The 25,720-nt window shown below is 35.5% G+C and overlaps 1 protein-coding gene across 4 annotated transcripts in view; it reads left to right on the top strand.

The window, feature by feature from the left end:
- LOC138713276 (myocardin-related transcription factor A-like) overlaps window positions 1-25,720 on the top strand; it is a 646,210-nt gene that overhangs the window by 293,132 nt on the left and 327,358 nt on the right. For all 4 annotated transcript variants that reach the window (XM_069845245.1, XM_069845243.1, XM_069845244.1 and 1 more), the window contains one exon: window positions 12,806-12,833. The gene's annotated coding sequence lies outside the window, so the exon portion shown is untranslated. The remainder of the gene's footprint in view (window positions 1-12,805; window positions 12,834-25,720) is intronic.

Here is a 25,720-nt window from a genome sequence, read left to right as displayed (position 1 = left end):
TGTTTTGATTGGAATTCCAAAGAACTGAAAACATTCTACTAAGAATTTTGGAATTATTCCCTGTGCTCCGAACAAAGGTTCAAAGTCTTCAGTCTGCCATCCTATAAGATGATAATCCTTAAAGTATTGAATTGTATGCCCATAGATGGCCTTCTTTTCTTCATGTACGCCTATAGGTTCATTTGCAGTTTCAAAGCGTACAGTGGGATCGATGCTAGTTGCTCTGTCATTTTCTTTACCAATGATATTTATGTCAACTAGCCGAGAACTTCCATCTCTCTTGGTAAATCTCGTAGAATGAAGGAAGACATTTAGCAGTAAGTTCTCACATTGCATGATGTCTAGTATTCCGGACGAGAGTCCCATGTTGGCAGAATCCCAGGATGTGGCGTAAGGTTTCTATCTCGGTGCAATGTCTGCACTGGGGGCCATCCTGAGACCGATCTGGCATGGCACGCACGTTTGACACTTGCCCTATCATTTTAATTGCCTTCTTCCACTTTGGTTAGAAAGAAACTACCCATTGTTATCCAACGGTTAGCTAATATGTATTTATGATATAATGCAACACCTCACCTCTGCCTTTCTGCTTGAGTGTGCACCATGCCATGTGTTCCTCATCTATACGAGCACGAACGAAGAACTGTCTAACAAAATAATAGTGTGCATTGCTCATGTAAAAATGATTTTATTTTGCTGATAGGGGTTTCTTGACTCTGCCTACGGTCTCACTTCGCAAATATCCCTACTCACAAAATAGAATGTCATTTTTAACACTAATAATAAATAACTATTTTCAGCATCACAGTACTTCTTTCAGTGAGAGGCAAGAGCCATGGAGCTTGAACAGGACCTACGTGCACCGAAAATCATGTGATGAAATACTCAAAACTACAGATATATAATTAACGAAGGGGATTTCGAAATGTGGGACGCCCTAAGAAAAGATGGAGGAAGCAGTTTTCCTTTAGCCTAGGAGCAGGTCCTGGTAGCCTAATCCTACGCTGCACAGAAGAATATTGTGCAGGATGATTTGTGTGTAGAGGCCAGGTGGTGTAAACATTTCCATGGAAGAACCTGAAATAGGTCACTTACACTTAATAAGCTCTACGTTCTATTCATATGAATTTTCTTTTACTCTCTGATTGCATCCCTTGTTTCATAATGTTTAAAGTATCTAATTATACTCCACCGTGTAAAGTAGTTAGCTGCTTCATGTCTGGCTTTCATTCAAAATGTTCGTATTTCGAATTTTGTTGCCAAGATCCGGCTTTCGGTTAAGCACACGTTTATAAAATATTTAATTTAATTTAATTTAATTTAATTTAAGTTTTGTACGCCCTTATATAGCCTATAAAGTTACAACAAAATTGCAACCCAATGTAATTCTGTTATTTTTGACGGAGTTGCAGGTTTTTTTTCTTCGGAGTTCAGCCGTATTATAAATTTGTTTCATGCATCTTTTTCGAGTTTTGTTGCCAAATTACTCACAAAATATGCTGATTTTTTTTTGCACATTTCAATGTGTCATGATTTGCTGCAAGCGAAATGAATTCTCTTTCTACTAAACTTTTTGCAAATTTTAATTTATTGCGTTCTTCACGAACTTTGCTATAGAGTGCAGTAAGCCTACATGTATTTGATTTGTAGCAATTCAAGTTAAAGGAAGAATGAAATAGTGGTAGTTTTTCTAATGAGAAGAGATTGGCTTTAGATTTTTTAATTGTAAAAATTTATTAATACGAGTAATATACTACGAAAGGTTTGATGTGTCATTGTCTTCAAGTGAAAAGTTGAAAGAAGATGGTGTCAAATCTTTATATCTTCTTCAGTCTTCTGCATTCAATCAATGCATCTTATGTATAAATAATGAGATTTCTTTATATAGTGCGATCGAGAAGTCTCTCCGCAGTGCTTGTATAGCCGAGAATCCACTATGCAGAGAATTTAAGTGTATTTGGTAGGTAATTCAAGTGGCAGCACTGGCCGCTAAGCATATGATGGACTGGGGGTGTGAGGTTGTCAAACCAGAATGACTGGGAGAGTACCAACTTTCTACAGCGTTGTATTCTAGAGTTACTAGAACTAATAGAACTGCGGAGGGACTTTTCGATCGCAGTGTATTTTATAACTCTGTTTATCTGTAGAGTTCCTCAGTTTGAGTTTGTAATTTCTCTTCCTCTATCAATTGAACAAAGAGCAGATCTCAAGGAGAATAGAATGGGTAGAAACTGGAAAGTATAAGGAGATACTTATGCGATATATTCGCCATACCTAAAGCAAGAAGACATATAGGTCGGGAAATGCTTCCGAGTTAAGAGCTCTTTCTTGTTATATTCTGTCTACTACTTTGGAAGAGATACATTTTTTGTTCATGCAAAACACTTCAGATCATGCGACCGACATCATGCTTACCTTATTCTGATTTCGGGTTCTCTTCGACTGCATGCAGAATCGCCTCCTTCACGTCCAGTATCCTCGTTCGTCTGGACTTTGCCGGTCGGCAGTATCATGCATATTAATTATTTACGGTGTTCCCTGAAGCTATGATGAATTACATCAAACGTTTTCCTGTCTAGACAGTGTCATTCTCGATATTTCTTCCAGAACAAACACTGAGTTTTCCTGCCATTTACCGGTTGCCAACCCGTAACTGAAATGAACATCTGCCAGTTTCTCATTTGAATACTTGTGCATGGTGTACTGCACCCTTAGGAAAGTCCGCGAAGAACGCAATTAAAATTGGCAAGAAGTACAGTAGAAAGAGAAGCAGGAGCAAGATGAGTAGTAGGCCTATATCGCTATTAGGAGGAGGTAGCTATAGTACACACTGATTTGGCTGTTTGTTATTCGTTTATCTTAGCATAGTCTGGATATGAGGAGATTTTAATTTTCAATGCCGCATTATACTTATGTGCATAACAGTAAAGTAACTGATATCTTAATATCTCTAATGTACGATCTGCATTGAAGTTGGTTGAATACTATACAGACGTGGACAAATTATTAGCAAAATGTATGAATTTTGTGACATATTTTTACAAAATGTGACTTTTCGATTTAGACGACTGTTAACATTATGATTATAGTACTCAGAAGTACGTTAAAAATATCAACTGCAGTCAAAATTGAAAAGTCAGATTTTGTATAATTATACAATAAAAATCGTGAGTTTTGCTAATAATTTGTCCACGTCTGTACTTCGAATGACATTTCGAATGAAAAATAAAACATAGGTGGGTACGTTGCTCTGTGGTCGATTTGGATATGTCAACAAGTCTTCATCGGGTAGTGAAAAAAACGCTCTAAAACGGACACAAAGCATTCCCATTTCTATGTGCGTACAATGCTTTTTTCCTTCGGATAAAAGGAATGTGCCCCCGTAGCGTGGCCGTGAATTTTTACTTCACCCTGTATAATCTAAATGAAAATATTTTAAAACACAAAAATGAAATAAAAAATGTATGAATTAGCCTATATTATATTTGTATTCTATAATTTTGGAATATATATTTTTTCATAAATTGTCCTACTTTATTCACGTACGATATTATTCTTCTCTATGTTAATATTATATTACATAATTTCATTGCAGCTGTAATTTTAATTTTAGTTCCTATTTTATTTTATTCTGTATATTCTCTTATAGTCTTATTAATCATATATCAGAATTGCGACCGAACACGAGCGCTGCTCATTCGATCCGTAGATTTTGTTTTATATTACTGTATCTTTTTTTGTTGATTGTATTATTTATTTCTATTTCTATTGTTGTAATTATATTCTGTATTCTGTATATATTTAAATGAATGTATGTATGTATGTATGTATGTATGTATGTATGTATGTATGTATGTATGTATGTATGTATGTATGTATGTATTTATTTAATAATAAGTATAGCATAAAATAATTGAGTAATTAATTGAAAGGCAAGGCCAAATTATCAACACGAAAGCACAAGAAAGTTGGTAGACAAAAAAAGGTGAGAAGGTGATATTTCTTGAGAAGATAAGAGACCATTAATTCTTTATGGTGGAAAAGCCAGTCGTTTTTTCTTGGACATATCATCGTACTTTCTTATCGATGCGTATAATCACTCAAGCAAGATTAATCCAATTTCTACCATTACATCTCACATTCTTCAAATCCATTTTTATATTATCGCCCCATCTACGTCTCGTCCTCCCCAGTTTTTCCCTCCGGCCTCTCAACTAACTCTCTATATGCATTTCTGGATTCTCCCATACTTGCTACATGTACTGCGCATCTCAAACGCCTGGGTTTAATATTCCTAATTATGTCAGGTGAAGAATATGTCAGTTCTACGTTGGATAACTTTCTCCATTCTCTGTAACTTCATACCTCTTAGCCCTAGATATTTTCCTAAGCACCTTATTCTCAAACACCCTTAGTCACTGTTTATCTCTCAAAGTGAGAGTCCAAGTTTCACAACCATGGAGAACAACTGTTTTATAAATTCTAATTTACTGTATATAGTACAGCCCAAGTATTTGAAACTACCTGTTCTACTGCCTCATTTCGAATTCGCACGTTTACCTTATTTATTTTTATTCCGTTAACAATGGTCTTCGTCTCGTTTGCATTTATCTTCGTCTCATACTGTTTACAACTGTCATTTAGCGCGAGTAGGATATCCCTTAATATTGCCTCCTCTCCTGCTGCCATATCATCAGCAACTGTGGCATGGAAATTACCAACTCTAATGTTTTGTACTGTATTGCATTTTGAGATTAAATTTATTTTAATGTTTGAAACTATGGTAGCAAGCTGTAAATTTCATCTGAAATTCACAAAATTTTGGAAATATTATCTTTTAAATATTGGAACAATATAGGTTGGTACCCTTATTCAAAATAAAACTTTTGCTCCCCCCCCCCCCCCCCAGTTATTAGAACCACCCTACTACAGACGATGTTCTTGATATCTGTGATACATACTCGACTTCTTCTGTTACTTGCGTGGATATTTCAGCTTGAGTGTTTCCCGTGCTCCAGATTGTTCTCCGGGCTATCTACCCCGTGTTTTATTGCAGTATAAAGCTACTTACAGCATGTTCTGTGTACGTAATATACATCGTCCTAATTGTGCTGGTTGTATATCATAGTTATCTGACAGCCATTTTAATGTGCTTCAATAGTGTAAACACCTGGATTTTAAACCTTGTTTATTTTGTGCGCCTTCTTTCTTGGTTTAATAAGTGTAGGTTCGCTTCTGGAAATTAGTTTTTTATAGTGTTGTGGCACCTAAGTTAGTCTAGCGTAGATATAAATAATTAATAAAATCTACATTCTATGTGCGTAAGGCGTTAAGCGTATGTGGCTTTTAGCTATTCTGTATTCTAGTGGTTAAGAGTGTTGTCTGACTACTCCATGCATTAAATTGGTAGATTTACAGGGCCCAGTGGCACGAGTGTTTTGCAGGATTAGAATTTTAAGACTTGGAAGCATGTTTGAATTCTTTAGAGGTTTCATCACGAAGTCGTAGCCTACAGAGAGGAGCTTGTATCATTAGCAGTCTACTTTAATTCTACTTTAGCCATTTATTTCTGTATTGCCGATAGAAATGGCGGTGCAAGCATGTAGTTTATATTTGCCGAACTGTCTCCCCATCCAGTTGAGTTAGTTTGGAATTCTACGAGGTGCTTTTGAAAAGTTTGTAGCCTCACACATAGGTGACATTGAAAACTTGTCAACAGTGCCGCCATTGTTAGCGTTCATTTTACATTAGTTCATTCACGAAAAATCATAATTTTCTGTTGACTATATTTTGTGTAGCTTAATTTTGAAGTTATTGCGCCGAACTGAAATGGAAAATGTCGAGGGTTTCACTGTCATTAAATATTTCGTAAAGAAGGGAACGAGTCCAACAAAGATTGAAGCAGACTTGAATGCTACACTGAAGGAATCCGCTCGAGCGTTTTCGACTGAAAAAATGGACAACACTATTTAAACATGGTCGAGAGTGTGTGGAAGACGACCCTCGCAGTGGACGTCCAGTAACAGGAACAAGTGAAGAAATCGTAGAAAAAAATCCACGGTATGGTGTTGAATGACTGTCGACTGAAAGTGCGGGAAATTAGCGAGGTTATGCGCATCTCAACCGAAGGGGTGCCAATCTTAGTCATTGTCTTGGGCATATCCAAGGTCTCCTTAAGGTGGGCTCCGCGTTTGTTAACACCGGAACAATAGCACGTACGGTGTCAAATTTCGAGGGATTGTCTGGCTTCTGGCTCGATTCGAGAAAAATACGCCCAATTTTTTGAGGCGGCTTGTGACCACTACGAAACCTGAATCCACTATTACATACTAGAGAGAGAACAGCAGTCGAAACCAGAGTGCTGCATTGGAGTTAAATCGTTCGCTTGAACTCGGTCGAGTGTCGCACCCTCGAGTGAAATAAGATCGGTCGTGATACGCTCGTAGTAAATAGAAGCACAGTACAAGGTCACCTCACCGACATGTCTTATCTTGTATGGAAGGCGACAGATAAGATACACATGTGTTTTGCTCACACGGTAAAAATAAGGCTTTATTTTCTGCGTTTATGACAAACGTTTAATGGAACAGTCAATGGAACGTACCAAACAGTAACATGAAGTTATAAATAAAATAGTATAGAAAACTTCGATATACAGTTATTATTGCTAACTAATAATTATTCAGTGTTTGATTTACCACATATATAATATGTAAGGTCCATACATAGTGTTCCGCCTATGTACTGCGACAATGTAGAAACGTTTTACAAAATATTAGGCCTATTGATATAGCAATACCCTAGATTAATAACAATATTAGTACAGAGATAACGTCACGGAAAATACAATAAAACGAATAATCATGCTGCACAACTGTTACAGATGCAAAGATTGATTCACTAGTTATTAGAGATTATTATTATTATTATTATTATTATTATTACTACTACTACTACTACTACTACTACTACTACTACTACTACTACTACTACTACTACTACTACTACTAGAAAAGTTGACACTGTTCTTGCATTATCGTGATTGTGTTCTCCGTTTATACTAATTACATTTACATCCAATAATATCTATCAGATGTGGCAAAAACAAAATCACTCCTGTGTGGGGGGGGGGGGAAACATTTACCTACAACATTTATATTACATTTTAAAGCAAGTTTTGTAGTTGTACTATGGAGAGGTTAGTTAAACATTGCCAAGTTTTGAAATGACAAACATCTATGATGTTACTACACAGTTCATCACTGTAACAAGAACGAATGTCTAACGCTCGGCTTATACCGTTCGAGGATTTATCGCTCGCGACAATTTTACCCATCATGCATGTGCGCTACCTATCGGATTATGCTATGAACTACTTGGCGCTCGAGCGAAAACGTCCGATGCAGACCTCTGGTCGAAGCAATGGAAGCACAGTAATTCCCGCCTCCAGATAAAGCCGAAGCTGTTCAATCGACTGGGAAAGTAATGGCGTCACTGTTCTGGTATTCTAAAGGGATATCATGATTGAGTATTAGCAAGGAGGAGAGCAATAACCGGAGAATATTATTCAAATCTCCTGCAGTAACTGAAAGGGAAAATTCGCGAGAAGAGTCCTGGTATGGCGAAGCAGAAAGTGTTGTTTCATCACGACAATGCACCTGCACATACGTCTGCAATCGCGTTTTCCCAAAGCTGAAAACTCACTTGACTGGGAAGAAATTTTCGTCAAATGAAGAGATTATCGCAGCAGCAGGAGGCTATGTACTGTCCGTTACTCAGGAGAAGACGAGCGGAAAGAATGTGACCTTCTTGACCGTCGCTGCTGATTATTATAAACATCGCTCAGATAAGCATCCCAGTAGCCAGGTTATTACTGGTGCAGGAAACATGAGTAACAATGCGTATGGAAATTAAAGCTAAGTTGAACAGAAGGAGACCTAATGTTTCCGCTTACTGCAGTGCAAATATTGCACATGTTGTCTTACGTTATCTGTTCACATCCCTTCCTCCTCAGTCCGCTCTCGTCTTTTCCTGAGTCACCGACAGTACAAGGACGTTATAGTTCCAAAGCAACGATGTGCGCCAGTATGGGGATCTCTTGCTCACTCTGTATGCACTTTAGTAATGACAGCGGGTTACAGTTGAAAGCCATTCTGTTCATTATAAGGACTATAGAAAAGAATAGCGAAAGATGGCGTTTTTAAAGAACTCCTCTGTGTATATCTACTCTCGGGTTTGATGATTAGAAACATTTCCATTTTTCTTTGTTCATGATATCCGACACCTATGTGTTCGATGAATAGTCGCTTTCACACTTGTACGTCAGAACCTTTTTTCAGTCGAGTATCTTACGCCTCTTTCTTAAGAAACATCGCCATAGGCAAAAAGAACGGAGATGACGCTTGTAATAATTTTATCTTCAATATTCTCGACATCAGAATATCGTTAGCTTTGTTTTATTTTTACAAGTGAGATGTTGGTAAAATACGAAGATTTTAAATGCTTGACAGATCTGGATATTGCTACGATGAAACGTTATTGTAAGAAATGTTTCGTAAAGAAAACACTATTTTTCCCTTTCTTAATGTTAGTCAATCGTATAGCTACTTTGTCACATGTAACTAACATGTTGTTGGAAATGAGTTCGATGACCCAGTCGTCTATTTTCTTCTCGTTCCCTCCCCTCTTTTCAATTATTTATATCGCATTATATGAGCAACTTCACTGACTCAGCCAGAAGAGTCTGGGGTGAAATATTAGTCTATGCACGTAATGATGTTACGTCGTGGTGTTCATTTTCACAACAAATTATATGAATGGGGCCGCCGCAACATTTACATTGCGCGCGCAGATCTGAAAAAAGGACCAGAGTGGCGCAAGGAGTCTTCTGCATCTTTCAAAATACGAGTTAGGAACGAGAGAATGTGGTATGAGCTACTCATAGTTTCAAGTAATTTTTTCTTATTTATCTCCCTCTTTGCACGAGTTGATTCCATTTCTTTATTCATCTGTAGTTTTCATTTCTTATTTTTTATTTTATTTTTTATTTTTATATAAGCTAAGGAGTCCGGGTTCAAATCTCGGTCGACCAATCCTGAATTTATAATTGTGTTGGGTGAGCCCGTGTTGCCTGGTTTTCTCCGGGTGTCCTGATTTCCCTGTGACATCGTAACAATTCATAATCATCATCATCATGATGGTCGTCATCATCATCATCATCATCATCATCATCATCATCAATTAAAATTAAAAAATTAAATTCAACAAAAGTAATAAGAAACAGTTTATTCCTCGTCCAACCATTCATTCCAGTCATAATCATCATCATCATCATCGTCGTTGTCCGCGTCGTCCACTACGTCTGTAACACGATGGCGGACAGCAGAGTGGCTACGATTGCAAGAGATAGAAAACCATACTCAAGCTTAAGCCTTGACTCAAGATGGTCCACTGAAACGTTGGAGAACTGGGCATTATCACCATCATCAGTCACAGTATACTGTATGTTGGATAAACAGGCTTCAAGCCTATTTTACTTAGTGTACAAGTGTTACCATTGTATGAAATTGTTTAAGTATTCTGTGTCTAAGTGCTTATTTTGGTCATATATATAAAATTATATACAGAGTGATTCACGAGGATTTGCCGTCCTTTACGGAGCTTATTTCCGAAGACATTCTAAGCAAAAAAAAAGTCATATAAACATTTATCCTAATCTGGATATTATCAAAGTTACATTAATTTGAAGTTGTTAGTAAAATTCCTTTTTTTTCTTTAGTTTTAAGAGTAAAAAAAATTACAAATAATGATTGAACTATTCGGAAGTGTCATTTCTTTAATTGGCTAGTGTTCTGAAGCAAAAAATATGTTGTTAATTGTTTTGTACAGATTTTATTTTTCAATTTTTAACTAAAAATGACATCATTCTTACGCACTTATCAAAAAGAATTGTTACAAATCATACAACTATAGGTACTTGATTCTTTACAGTTTAATTATATGTATCCTATTATACAATCTCAAAAAATTTACAAGAGTGGCGTGATTTGTAACAATTGTTGGGATAAATGTTTAAGAAAATGTAATTTTTTAGTTAAAAAAAAAAGAAACAAATTCTGTACGAAGCAACTATGGAATTCACAACACATTTTTATCTTCAGAATACTAGCTAATTGAAGAAATGATATCCCTGAATAGTTAATTCTTTATCTGTAATATTCTTTTACCCTTAAAACTCAAGAATAATGGTATTTTACAAATGATTTGAAATTAGTGTAATTCTGAAAATGTTGAGATAAGACAAAAGTTTAGCCTATATGACTTTTTTTTGCTCAGAATGTCTTCGGAAATAAGCTTCGTAAGGGACGGTAAGTCCTCGTGAATCACTGTATACATAATTGATTTCCCTTCGTGATGATGCTATTTAGTCATATGTCCGAAGACAGTTTTGAACCTCATAAGAGACACCAATAAGGCTTCACTCATGAGGCAACTAAGCCAGGAGATAAGGTGGCACGGTGATCATTTCCTTTCTCCATTGCACACATCGCTGAATAATTAGATATTACACTAATCAGACTTCAGATTTATACAAACGATTGTGCTTCCTCTAACACATCATCAAGTGAGATGTCAAGTCAAGTCATATCAACCCAATGAGAGGCCAAATCGGCTCAGAGGGTGGCGAGAGATTAAGACTTCCACCTTTACGGACATTTGGCATTTTATGACGGTAGGGATGTCAGTTCTATGTGTCCGCCGCCTTTATTCTCATAAGTGAGATGTACTGTCTGATAATAGATACACAGTGTTGCTACAAAATTTAGGGACACCTTATAATTCTAATAAAATGCTGCCCTGACCTTAAATTATTGGGAAAACTAACAATGTTTTTAACTGTTGATTAACAATAAGAAAGACTATTTTTTGTGCAATTTCGGTATTTATATGATGACCGTTAGTCCTTATAGAGAATTTTTAAGTTTTTCAAAGAAAATAAAAAATCTTACATTTTCAGTATTGAAGTAGAAAATGATTGAGTAACTAATTGGTGCACGATTGTCAACTGTTGCTGGATGATGTAGAATATATTACTCTTTAAATTAGTAAAGATAAAATATTTGCAAAAAATTCTTTGTGAGTGCCCTAGCAGTTTATAAGGTTTGAAGTTAAAAAAAATGGGGAAATTTTGTTATTAGTCATCTGTAACTGCTGAATGGAGGCAGTTATAGCTATGAGGTTTGCACAGTTGTGTCCCCTTCTACATTGTAATCACAACGAACGCAGCTCCATTTACAGATCAAATAACTTCACATCTACTTCAACGTTATTATTGTTGTTTAGTCAGTTGTCCGAAGACAGTCCGAACCTATCACGTGGTATCAACTTGGCACAACCTGTGAGGCAACTAGGCCAGGAGATAGTTGGGTTGCGTGACCAGTTTCTTTCCCCCTTTAACGTTATTTAATCCTTAAATTACGAGTAAGTTATTCTTAATATTAATATCCTGCATGCATACGGGCTATTCCATATGAAATCGATCAGTAAAAACCTCGCATTTTTTTATACTCTAATTTTTTACCTATTTATAGAAGGTGCTGAGGAGAGTGCATTTTCAAAAATATGCTATCGAAAGTCAAACGGTTTTCGTATTATTGAGCGACAAATTTAGCGTATTTTATAAAAACAAGCCTCTTTCAGCGCTCAGAACTCTGGAACCATTTACTGCAGAACATTGAACGAGAGCTCATTTTGAAGCTGACATTTGGTAGGTTATGTTAAGAAGTAATCCTTATTTTTATTATATACAGAGAGACAGATAATCTGATTTTACTTACTTTTAGGCTTTTTGGCCATTTGTAAAAATTTAAAAAAATATTGAGAAAAAAACCTTGCATTATTAAGAGGGATTCGGCATTGTTTGCTTAGTGGTAAGGCAATACGTTTCGAGGGTATTAAATAGATTATTTTCACACGCCTGGACTTGAACGGCGCAGTACCGCACGCACTGGCCGAGAGCTGAAGATAAGCGAGCGTTGGGCGTCATTTTACTCCTGTGTTTATGAAAACCTGTGATAAAGCAAGCACAGCCATGACTGCTAGACGACACATCGCGTGTTTATGTCTCCTGGCCTTGCTTGTCTCGGCTAGCTCCCGCCTCACAGTCAGCTGGTTAGTTCACGCGCGTACTATTTATTTTCTTTATTTGATATTTTCAATACTTTCTTATCAACGTGCCATCAGTAAAAAATATGTGCTTATTTGTACTTTCAATGCGGAATCTAACTATATATTTAATTTTTTTTTTCCCCCTTGGCAAAGGCGTCTAAATTTCTGCATTTCCATAAAAAATAAGAAACTCTTTTATATGTCAATATAAACTTCAATTTCTCAGTATCAAAATAAACCATGATTTTGATCATTGGGTGAAAGGGTTTCGGAGCTACAACAGTTTAAAGTTGCAAATTTTATGGAAATACGATAAATTTAAATATTTTTAATTTAAACATTATGAAGTTCTGATGCCTCAAACTTTGCACAAAGCACTGTATCACAGTTCTCTACGCACAAAAAAAGTTTTATTGTATGTAGAAATTGTAAAGTTAATTTTCTCTATATTTAGGTCGATTTCAGATGGAATAGCTCATACATAGTACATATACGGAGAATCAATGTTGAATTTGCTGTTTGTAAGATTTTATAATGCAACATATTTTGATAATTTTATTATAACGTAGTTTCAAAGTATTTGTTTGTGTGGGATAATATTGACTTTCTTATAATAATTTTATTTGTATTTTTCCAGATTGGACGCGATCGTGTTTGACTTTGTGGTGAGTAAGATATTTTAAATGATTCATTATTCTTTAAGGTCGTAAATGGTATTATAATGCTGCATGATGCGTTCTCTCTGTGGTAACTATAATTTGGAAACAGGTTGTTTTTACGCAAGAGGAACGAAATGTAGATTCATAACGCACTAGTCATAGTAATGGTTTATTTTTAAAGCTTCAAGTTTTGTGAGAATGTTAGACGGACGGTTGAAGTTCAAGGCACCAATTACAGTTTATTATAGCATAAAGTGCATTGCCAACTTATTGTCGAAATTAACCCACATTGCACAACGTAAAAGTATGTTAATGATCCGCAGTTGCAGCGTGCTTAAATGAAACTGTACCTAGCAACAGAACCTGTGAAAGGTCGATGAATACTGATTTTAAAGTCATAAATTGTCTTATTTATTAAAAAATTAGACCAGATTGTTCATTGGATCACCTCTTTCAATTATTATTGTATCCAGCGATCTCTCGGTATGAGCTTATTCTTTTCCTTATTTCAGAGTAGTAAGTAATATAAGACTTTTTTCTCTAAATCTCGTTTGATAGATTTTCCATACATTACCCCTCCCTCGGTTTTTATATTCTTGGATTGTCAGGTCTCCCGTATTTTCTGGTTTCCCGATAATTATTTCACGAACATTTTCTTCAGCTTCCCTACACAGTTAAAGAATATTTATTTCTTATTTAATAAATTTAATTGTTTTGTTAATGAAAATGTTTCCCCAAAATTTCCATGTTCTTCGAAGCTTCTGATTACTTCAAATTCAACATTTCCGTATTATTATTTCCTCTCCTATGTTGTTAAGCTTCTGTAACGTAAGTTCTGTCTCCGAGAAAAAAGATTCTAAGGGGTACGGTGCAGTGTTAATTAATTCTGGTGTTAATTTTTTCTATTATGGATAGCAAAAGTGGCGGAGAGCCTCAGCCGGAGTGTGATAGCCTATATGCCATGTTCCTCTTACGGTGGAACATTTTTTATTGCATTGTAGAAAATATGACCGTGCCCGTCGGCAATATGGCATTCGGCCGACTCTACGTGACGCTCTTGGAAATGATTTTAATTGTACAAATGCAGTTCTGAGATTTTTATCGAATACAGGACTTGACAGGGTGATTTAGATTTTTTATTGACCCGTTTTACTTATCCTCCGGACCCTTTACATCCGGAGGTTATGTATGTTTTTTTTTTCTTTAGCAAACTTGACATTTGAACCTTTTATATTCAAGCATTTTAGAAATGCGCCAGGTAATTTATTTCTGGTGGCATTTGTTTTATTATTTTATTGTTTCTTTTTTAATACTAGCTAGGGTCGGAGAACTGCTCACCTTTTATGATTTTTATGAATCACATTGTTGAAACTGCATTTGTTTACCTCGTTTTAACCGTTACAACGCTTTTTAGTTCATGTAAGCATTCTGATTATTGTACTGTGTTTGTATTGTGAAGGATTTTAGATAAGGCCGCAAATAGCCATAGTAGCTGACGCGCCCTTTTTAAACCCTACTAACTAACTAACTAACTAACTAACTAGCTAAAGTGGCGAGTATTCCAGCATCCATTGCCCACACCGAGAGAGTGTTTTCACTTATGAATAATAAAATAGAAGTATGTAAGAAACAGAAGTTCTTTTAACTCATTAGAGCTGATTTACAAATTCTTACCAATTTTAACCCTTCTTGTAAAGATTTCTTCAGGTATGTGAAAATTATTAAGTTGCCGAATAAATGCGTGTCAAATTGAAAGTATGTGTAGTCTTTTGAATATTACTCAAAATAAATATTGTTGATGCATAACAATGTCCTCTAAAAATAATAATGCTGAAAAGAGTTGATATTGTCGTGCAGGCTTATTCGGACTTCATTTGCTTAATCTAAGGGTTTGGTTCCCTTGAATAGCGAGGAAAGCGACCTGTCATTCTGCTATTAGGGGATAGTCGGGTAATATCGGACATCGGGTAGTATCGGACAGTGCGTTTCTTTCATCTACCACCATATGGTAGTACCTGAATGACATGGTTACGTTTCTCTATGCGACATCACAGAAACGTAACCATGTCAATCAGGTACTATCATCGTGTGGTAGATGAAAGAAACTCACTGTCCGATATTACCCGATGTCCGATACTACCAGACTCAACCCTAAACAGAGAAGCATACATGAATAACAGTTTAATAACTCTTCAGAAAATAATTTCATTACTGTATTTACGAAGTCATGGCTACAAAAGCGTTATAATCGATAGTTGTACTGGGATTGTTAATATTAATACTCTCTCTGCCGTCTCCTAAAAGCAAAATGGACCGCTGTAGTTTCGGTGTAAGTTTTTTTTTTCTGTTCTGTTAAATAAATGAGACTTTCGGCGCTAGTCCACGTGTCTAGAAAAGCGTATCTTTATTGAAGTAACTCGGGACCTCTTCCGTCAAAATTTCATGTTATTTCATTAATTTTTTATACAGAAAATGTTTACTGACTTCTTAGGGAGTGGTGAACTAAATTCCTACAAATATTTTGTATTTGAATATTCACTATATTCACAGTCAATTGCTGTATCGATGGTGCTGAACAGCAACCTTGTATGTAAAAAAATGAATAAAATGAGATTTCAATTAATTCCTATAATAAAAGTCTTTGCAATCTTCTACAAACATATCTTATGTCAAGACATTGACACAAACGTTTGAAGAAGACATTTAAATACCCTCTTATGTCAGATGATTATGTGTTCGTTATCAATATATTAAAGTGTTATTTTTCGCTCTCCTATAAAATTCAATATTTTGATACACGAGGTTGCTGTTCAACATCATTGATACGTATAGTGTGATGTAGTATGAATACAAGATTTTGGAGCTATACCTTTGAGAGCCTTGCAGATTTGCTGGTTGCAAACGAACTGAGACTGGTTTGTTTATAGGCCGTCTACTTTTTGGGCTCAAGTACTACACTTAACTTCCAGCTATGACATTCGTATTAACAGCTCTGAAATGTTGGGGAATTGTGATGTGAGGTGGAAGCAGAGGTGAAATTTACCTGAAGCCGTCTCATTCAGAGACTCTCAACTTCAGTTCTACTCCGAAATAAGCTCTGCTAAATTTCTTTTACTCAGTGTTTACTAACTGTCTGGAATTCCACAAAGTGCGTGGAATTTTTATTACTGTGTGGAATGATTGGCTGTGTGGATTTTGTATGGAATTCTCACAGCTAGGCCCACTAAATTTTTGAGTTAATAAAAAAATAAATGTGCACATGAAATACCGGTACAGTGGACTCTGGAATAGCCGTGGGTGGATTATTTAACCGTGCATAATCTTTGCGGGTAGCCTGAGTTTTGTCATTTTGTTTAAAGGTTGTGACCCTTTGTTTATATACTTTCTCCCGAGTTTTCAATGTTCTGAGAGGCAAGAAAATTCTGGACACAGCTCATGGACTTGAACAGCTGTCTGACGATGGACTTGAGGGGGATGGTGTCGGCTTGGAGAACAAATTTTTACAACAAGTTCAGTCACTTGTCTGGCTTTCCGTGTCTCTCCAATCTGTTCCATGTAAGCTATGACTCGTAACAAATGTATTTTCGATCACAATATGATATATTCAATTGCTTAATATATGACGTATTTAAACAAAAAATAAGTAATATATTTGTATATAATACACGTAGCCTATAAACTGAAACACTATATTAACAACGTTTATACAATTGAAGATAAGGCCTATTTCTAGAAGTACTGCAGCGATAACAGAAGTGACACTAAACCAAACCAACGCTGAATGCAGAAAGCTATGTAAGTACAGTACATTAACACACACATACATACAGGGACATCATTTTATTTTTACTTCAATTTTTATTGTACCTAAGTTTTTTAATGTACTTCACTCCCACCCCTTCTACTAGTAAATTTCTAACCGTCCTCACAGAACCAAGGCCACATTTGCAGTCCGAGTCGCCTTACGGTCATAGTAAACAGTATTGAGTGAGTGAATATAGTACAATCCAGAAATATGTTCGCGTTTTGCAGTGACGAAAGAGCTTTCAATATTGAATCATATTTTCGCACAGGTACTCTCGTCTGTTTGCCTACGTCGAATCCCGGTTTCCCCCACCCGCTTCTGCTTGCCCCTCTGTAAAGGCTAGTGACTGGGTTGTCTTGACTGTTTCCTGAAAACATTAATTTCTGTTAGGAATTGGACGTCCACGTAATACTTTATTATACAACTGTTTAAAATAACTTAAATAAAAGGGCTTCCTTAAGTACTTAAATGTCACGTGATTTCCCCCCTTTCTACGACCATGCGATATAACCACTTGGACAGTATATAGCATGTCTGAGTAATTTTATCTTTTTGGATCGGGAAAAGTGAAAATTGAATTTTCAGTACGTAAGGTACTCTGTTACAGAGTAGGTACAGAATTATTTCAACATGAGTTAGGCCTACTAGTACGAAGAACGAAACTGGTAATTGGAATTCGGTACAATAGTCCATAGTGAGATAATGTGCACAAAAGAACTGAAGCCTGTATCGGAATGAACGGCCACCATTTTCAAAAATTTGTTTAAATATCCATACCTGTTATGATTATTTTTCAATTTAACTTCATTCTCTATATTGTATGCTAATGTGCTGCAGGCAGTATAATATACACTGCATAATGAATGCGTCCGCGTGGATAGTTCAGTTCGTGAGTAAAAACACTTATTGTTAATACAGTACTGTATTTTGGTTAAAAAAAAACCTAATGAAAATTATCTAACTGAAAATCGCGATATCTCCTAGTTAACGTAGCCTAAATGAATGAACTACTTTTTTTCCCTCCTATACCCAGTAAAGTGATTTGTTTGTATTTTACGCCAGTATCATCGAATTCCATTCGTGGAAGGGGGTAGAAAACCACGTTTCCGGTTCTCAACCGTTAATGCAAATGTATAGCGAGGTTGATATTAGAAATGTAAGTAAAAGTAATAAAATGATGTCCCGGTATATATATATATATATATATATATATATATATATATATATATATATATATATTCTGCATGCAGAAAAATGGAATTCTAAAGTCATGTGTGTAATTGTGTGGAATTTGGTTGTTACGTGTTAGTGTTGCTAGTTTGGTAGCACTGTTACTGTTACAAATTCCCAGCATTCATGAGGATTTGAACCCACAAAGGGAATCATATGAAAGAACAATAATATTTTGAACTGGTGTACACAAGCATGTCATGTCATTCATCGTAACTGATTTGAAAGAATTCGTTACTTCTGTAAAGTACGTTGGAACGCGGAATTATTCCGTGATTACTACTAATTAAATCACGAACCTTTTTCCTCCCCTTTGATGGCACTCCACTTCACAAATATTCCGTGTGGCGACTCAAGAATTTTCTTATACCATTTTGTAAAGAACGATTCGTGATGGGTCATTATTTTTCGCGCAGAAGAAATCGTGTCTGTTGTTTAAATACATCACAGTGCAAGTTTGTGCCAGGAACAAGACCTGCTTGCAAGTTCTTAAAGCACAGAATGCCAACAGTTCGGTGCACTTGGAAATGGGCGGTTTTATTCCGTGCTCTGACCCATATTTTAAAAACGAAGAACAAGTACTTTTGTCCCTCCTTCTTTTTATATTGCATATACTAATAGACTAGCATTGTTCATTTAGGCCCAGTTGTACGACCGCGGAATAAATCTTTGAATAGCTATTCGCGGAATAAAATAAATGGAGTGTCGCGTTGTATGACGTAAGTTTATTTCAAGGTTATTTATTCAATAATTAGTCGAATTGGAACAGAGGTTAGCACTATTTGTAGATGGTGTTTTGTTTTTAAAATGCATTCACAATATCAGTAATTGTTGACGTATTTCTGAACATACTCTCACCATTTTGTCTTCGGGGCTTATTATAAAGAAATGATAATTCAGAACGAGTTAGAAATCAAAACTGGAATATAGAAAATACACTTAAGCCAGTTGAGATAACGAATGAGTGTAAGAACGTGCTAGAAGAAAAAGAAAACTGATATTACAACTTCTAACCAAAAGGTAAGACCGTTGAGTCTATAGCTAGGTTATTTCTGCAGTGCCTGGGAAAAGTGACATAAGTCAGTTTCCACAAATCTTTTTTGATAATTTATTGACAACTTACGGAACATCTGCTCGCTTGGAAAAAGAGACATAAGTATTTCTCCCATTACAATAATTCATATAGAAAAAAATCAAATCGACATAAACCAGTGTAAGTTGTCAATAAATTATAAAAAAAAAGGTTTGTGGAAACTAACTTATGTCACTTTTCTCAGGCACTGCAGATTTAATACTCAGACAACTACCTACAGGAATGCTGAACGTAATACTGATATTATAATATTGACTTTTGTATTTACTTCAAATTTAGCTTTGATTATTTCAAAAACTACCTACATTTTCTATGTAAGTCGGCCTCGGTAGCGTAGTTGGTATAGCGCTGGCCTTCTGTTCTCGAGGTTGCGGGTTCGATCCCGGCCCAGGTCGATGGCATTTAAATGTCCTTAAATGCGACAGGCTCATGTCAGTAGATTTACTGGCTTGTAAAAGAACTCCTGCGGGACAAAATTTCGCCGACGCTGATATAACCACTGCAGTTGCGAGTGTCGTTAAATAAAACATAACATTTAACATTTATTGTTAAGGAAAATACTTGCAAATTTGTAGTGTGTATTTCATTAAAAGTTCTTCTTACTCTAGATTGATACAGATTCTGAACTGACCGCGAAGGAAGCAAAAATGCATTTAATTTGCTTCACGAATCAATAATCAGCTTTTGCAAGTCAATACCATGGTAGAGAGACTTTTGGACGAACTAATGTTCATCCTTTCTTATCTGTTCTCTAAACTGGTAATGGTAATATTGGTACATCCACAGAATTCCGATCATAGAATGTCTACGGCCGTTTGCTAACCATGCAAAGGATGTTTGGTGTATTTGAGTTCCGTATATTTTGACAAAACGCGAGCAGTGTTTTATGACCGCATCTTGTCTGCTGGCTCTGTAGAAGTGTAGACGAAACATTTCCTACTCTTGTCACCTTTCAAATGAGTGGAGCCAGTCATCCATTCATTACTTTCCCGACGTTTACTCATAGAAAATCTTCAATGGACAAGGACAAGCTTTATCTGAATTCTGATTCTTTTATCTTGGTCTTTCGTTCGGCATGTGTTATTATATAATTTCAGAGTTTTCTTTTTCGAGCAAATTTCTGGGTAAAATGTGTTTACAGTCTGCCCTCCTCTGTTCAACGTCTTCGTATTTCAGATAATCTACACTTCGACATCTTTGATGAGGCATTAGGTCGTAGAGACAATCATAATGCAACAGACGCCAGTTAAATTATGTCTGGAACTGTATTCTACAGATAGAAGATTCTTTTACAGTAGGGTGACCAGATTTCCAAAATAAAAAATACACTTATTAAAGGTGACATGAATCAAACATTTTATTTAAACATTCATTATTACTTGTGTTTATATAATGTCAGTGAGCAATAAGGTCCAGTTTTATTCATTTAAAGTAATAAATACTACACTGTATAACTAGGCTATAAGTCTAATAATTATACACAATAAAGTAGTATGGATACTTGGCTTAAGTCATTGTTAACTATTTTTTATATTGCAACTAGTCTGGATTAACGAGATTAACTTATCTGTTTAAAATACTTCAGGTTAATTGGACCTTACATATTACAAATACCAATAGATTCTTCTAATTCCTTAAAGAACAGTAATATGCGTTACAAGAGCGGTATGTTGAAGTTTTCATGTTCGAGGAAAAGTTTGAAAAAGCGAAACGTAGTTGAAAGAAAACATACCGCTCGTGTATCTTACATTATTTTGTGCGAAGATCGTTTATTACATACCTGAAAGAGGAATTTCTAATTAGTTGCAATGAAATCTCCATCTTGGTTTCTGTTCAATGACGGTAAATTTGCAAAACAAAAATATCTATCTTCAACATTGTTGCTTTAAAATGTTTTCTGTGTTTACTATACTCCAGCAGGCCGTGATATACGTCTGTCTTTTTTTTTTCACCCAGTCTATGATGAGTCTGGAATCTTGTTGATTTTTTCACAGCTTCCTTAATGTTACTTGCATCACGAATGCAGTAACTTTAGTGGAGTTGTAGAGTTTACTTAATTTTTGCAAATGTTTAAAAACAATGATTAACAGTGCAATTTACGTGAAATTGCAGTGGTAAGTTTCCAATTTAGAATTATTACTATATTGAACGTCTCTAAAAATAATATGTTAAAAGCCTAAAGCAGTAAAATCAATATGTCACTTAAGCGGTAAGAAGAGGGAAATTGTTGTGTGTATTAGGTTGGGAATACTGAATGTGGAATTTTAGACTTTCCGCGGATTGGTTTTGTGCGGAAACCAAGCAAATACGCACGATCTCGCACGATGTTAAATTCATGTGTCTGCACACATTTCTATCAAAAGTTTCATGGTATCATGCAAAGAAACGTGTGTCTTAATTATGACTTGCAAATGGGAAAATCGTTCGTTTCAGGAGACTAAATTACGATTTGTATAAACGTAAATAATATCTATAAATTCCAACCGATTTTGCTCATTCTTTCATAAGGTGTTAAATTCGTGTGTCTACACCAGTATCTATCATAGGTTTCGATTTTCGACGCAAAGAAAAAATTTGTGAAAATTTAGTTTTGCGAGATTTTGAAGTATGAAAACATGAATAAAAATGACAAATCCCTACAGATTCTTCTAATTCTTAAAAAAAATGCTAAATTCACGTGTCTTCACACATATCTATCATAAGTTTCATGGTCCCGTGCAGAGAAACATAAATTTGTTAGTGTGTGACTTCCAAGTGGGGAAAATCGTTCGTTTCAGGAGACAAAATTGCGATTTGTATAAACGTTAATAAAATCTATAAATTCTAACCGATCGTGCTAATTCTTTCAGAAAGTGTGAATTACGTGTGTCTACACCAGTATCTATCATAGGTTTCGATTTTCGACGCAAAGAAAAAAATTGTGAAAATTTAGTTTTGCGAGATTTTGAAGTATGAAAACATGAATAAAAATGACAAATCCCTACAGATTCTTCTAATTCTTAAAAAAAAAATGCTAAATTGACGTGTCTTCACACATATCTATCATAAGTTTCATGGTCCCGTGCAGAGAAACATAAATTTGTTAGTGTGTGACTTCCAAGTGGGGAAAATCGTTCGTTTCAGGAGACAAAATTGCGATTTGTATAAATGTTAATAAAATCTATAAATTCTAACCGATCGTGCTAATTCTTTCAGAAAGTGTGAATTACGTGTGTCTACACCAGTATCTATCATAGGTTTCGATTTTCGACGCAAAGAAAAAATTTGTGAAAATTTAGGTTTGCGCGATGTTTAAGTATGAAAACATGAATAAAAATAACTAATCCCTACAGATCCCTCTAATTCTTTAAAAAGATGCTAAATTCATGTGTCTGCACACATATCTATCAAAGTTTCATGGGCCCATGCAGAGAAACCTAAGTCTGTTAGTGTATGAATTCAAAGTGGGAAAATCGTTTCAGGAGACGAAATTGCGTTTTGTATAAACGTTAATAAAATCTATAAATTCCAATGGATTGTGCTAATTCTTTCAAGTGTTAAATTCGTGTGTCTACACCAATATATATCATAGGTTTCGATTTTCGACGCAAAAAAAAAAGTTGTGCAATTTTAGTTTTTGTGAGATTTTTACGTATGAAAACATGAATAAAAATTACAAATCCCAACAGATTCCTCTACTTCCTTAAAAATGTTAAATTCATGTATGTACACATATATCTATCGAAAGTTTCATAGTCCTATGCAAAGAAACGTAAGTTTGTTAGTGTATGGCTTCCAATTGGGAAAATCGTTCGTTTCAGGAGATAAAATTGCGGTTTATTATATCCATGTCACTGTATTCTGAACTTGTTTCATAACAACATGTTTTGCCTCATGTTTTCTTTTAACTGTTTTAACATTCTCCATGAAGATAAACTGTGCAATCAGCATCATATTTTTTTGATGAGTGAATTTGCGCTAGAAGTGTTGGCCTTTCCTTCAGGAAACTATAGAAGTTCATGCAAGGCAGATTTTTGAAATGGCATTTTGTGATTAATGTGACCTTTATTGAATTCATTACGGTGACATCTGATGGAAACAATATAGAATTAATCAATGATTTATGTGATTATTAAATAAAAAATAAAATAAAAATAAACATTTCAACAATAATTTAGGTAAACGGGACGCCATTTAAAAAAAAACGGGACTTTGGCGTCCCGAGCATACTTTTCTCGTTACAGAGGACAAGAGGCTGAAAAAAAAAGGACAATCCCGTAAAAAACGCGACACTAGTCATCCTATTTTACAGGCTTCCGGATAAATACCTGATGTGAATTTCAGTTTCTCTCAGTTGGATTTTAAACTACGAACTTCGAATATAAAGGCTTGCAGAGGTATAGAGGTAGTTATAGGGCGAGCATGGAGCATCTTTAAGCTCTTCGGCTCATATAGGCTTTTTGTGCACCCCTGATTAAATTACTTGTGTGCGACTGTGTGCCAGGCTAAGCCGAACTCGCTATCCGCTATGCTGCGCATTCCTCTCCAGCCTTCAAATCCATTTACCATACCTTTGATGGATTGTAAGATTCACAGGCAAACCGTCCTTAATCATCTGCTGTACCAATAGATCTGTATGAGTCGTAATATCCCCGTCAGGAGGACAGTAAGATCCTGACGGGGCTTCGATGCCCCTGATGCAGCTCCGAGTCTTCTAGAATCCGCTACCACTCACTCCCATCTTTCAATCTTTTAACAGACTGCCCTTTTATGCCCATTTCGGGTATATATTCATATGTATCATTCCAAATGTAAATTGTGAATAAATTTGAAGTTGAATTTTGAATTTGAATTTGAATTTTAGATAGGAGCTAAACATGTTTATTATACATATGCTTTTGTGTAAACTAGTGCCGAATTTTAATTTAGTATTTTCTTTTGTACCTTAAGGATTTAGAGCTTATTATTTATTCTTATTTGTAAAATTGTTTTCTTAACTATCTATACGTTATTTTTCTGTATTATTGTTTATTCTACATTACGAGTATCCAAAGTTTTCAAGTTGTGGTTTGTTATATTATTACTAGCATCTGTGGCAATTAGATAAAGGTTGGTAATATCGTGATACGAGTAGTAGTATTTGAAAATTTATTACAATTTTACTGAGCGAGAGAAATATTGGTTTTTTGCGTCAACGTATTAAGGGAATGTGCGTGGATAAGTTGCTGCACAAAACCGGTCCTTCTCTCGCTCAGTAAAATTGGTAATAAATTCTTAAAAAGAACTATCATAATATTACTCGTATCACAGTTTTACCAACCTTTACCCTATCATACAGAGTGGTTCAGAAGTGATGATAAATTTAGGGATGTGAAGTAAAAGCGAAGAAAGCAAAAAAAAGTTCCAGTAAACATGGAGTCTGGAAATTCACCGTTGACGGGATAATATAATTTAATGCTAGTTGGGGCCACCAGTGAACTTAGCGCCTGGATAGGGTAAAGCGGCAATATTCGTGCTTCGTACGTATGCCGCACTCTCCCCATCCCATTTCCTTCTACTGTTCATTATTTCATTTATCGTATTCCATAGATCTTACATTAGCAATGAAGCTTTAAGATGTGGAACAAGTAAAAATTTTACAAGATTACATTTTTTTTTTTTTTTTGGCGAGATGTAGTGAGATGAGGCCGAGGATTCGCCAACAGGTTAACCTGGAATTTGGGGAAAACCACAGAAAAAACCCAACCAGGTAATCAGATCAAACGGGAATGAACTGAGGTGAGGCCAAGAACTCCCCATAGACAACTCGTCATCCGCCCCACAGCTGGGGAACCAAAATTTCATCAGGTTCTAATATTAGATGGTGCTGGTAAGTCACTTAAATCGTCGTTGGCGATTTTAAAAACATAAAAACGCATCCCCATCCTTTGTTCTCCTCGTATTTCCCTTGCAGTCCTTGTGTCCCCTTTGTTCTTCTCGTTTTCCGCTTATGCTTATGTTCATGTTCTTTATGTTCTTGATATGTTTCCCTTGTTCTCCTTGTCTTTCCTGCTCTAATGTAGTTCCCTTCTTCTCATGTTTCCCCTTTTGTCCTTGAATTTCTGTTATTTTTGTCTTCTTTTTCCTTTCTCTTCGCCTTGTCCTCGTCCTCCCCTTCTCCTTATATTTCCTCTTTTTTTCCTTGTCTTCGCCTTGATCTTGTCTTTCCCTTTTTCTCCTTGCATTTGCCCTGTTCTCATTATCTTTCCCATGCCTTTCTTGCGTTCATTTTATTCACCTTACTTTCCCTTGCTCTCCTTGAATTACCGTTGTTTTTATTTTCCCTTGTTCTTCTTGTTTTCCTTTTATTCTTCTTGCCATCATCATCAAAGTATTGGGGGCTGCAAGACAATAAACACCTTTAAAAACAGCTTAAAAGATAACCTTATTAGCATTTCACGCCAATCATACTGATTTAAACTCTCACTGACTACATTGTTACATCATTCTTTAGAAATCATTCTGATAGTGCTGTATTTTCAAAATTGTCTCATAATAATCTCTTTGTATTATCTAATATTATTTGAAATATATTAACATTCTATGTATTTTAGCTTAATTCTGCTACACAGTTTATTTCAGTGTCTAATTAATAGTTCATAATATTTTGTTGTTTAATTCGTATATAACTCTTGTATACATGTAACTCTCACTTAATCAAATTGTTGAATTTTTTGTAAGTTCATGCATATGTATATACACTTTTTGCTGGTTGAGTGGAAGAGAAGGCTTTACGGCCTTAACTCT

This window comes from Periplaneta americana, chromosome 14, assembly GCF_040183065.1.
Source record: "Periplaneta americana isolate PAMFEO1 chromosome 14, P.americana_PAMFEO1_priV1, whole genome shotgun sequence".
In the NCBI taxonomy this organism is placed as follows: domain Eukaryota; kingdom Metazoa; phylum Arthropoda; class Insecta; order Blattodea; family Blattidae; genus Periplaneta; species Periplaneta americana.
The sequence above is the reverse complement of the archived record's forward strand: the minus strand, read 5'-3'. Positions and strand labels throughout refer to the sequence as shown.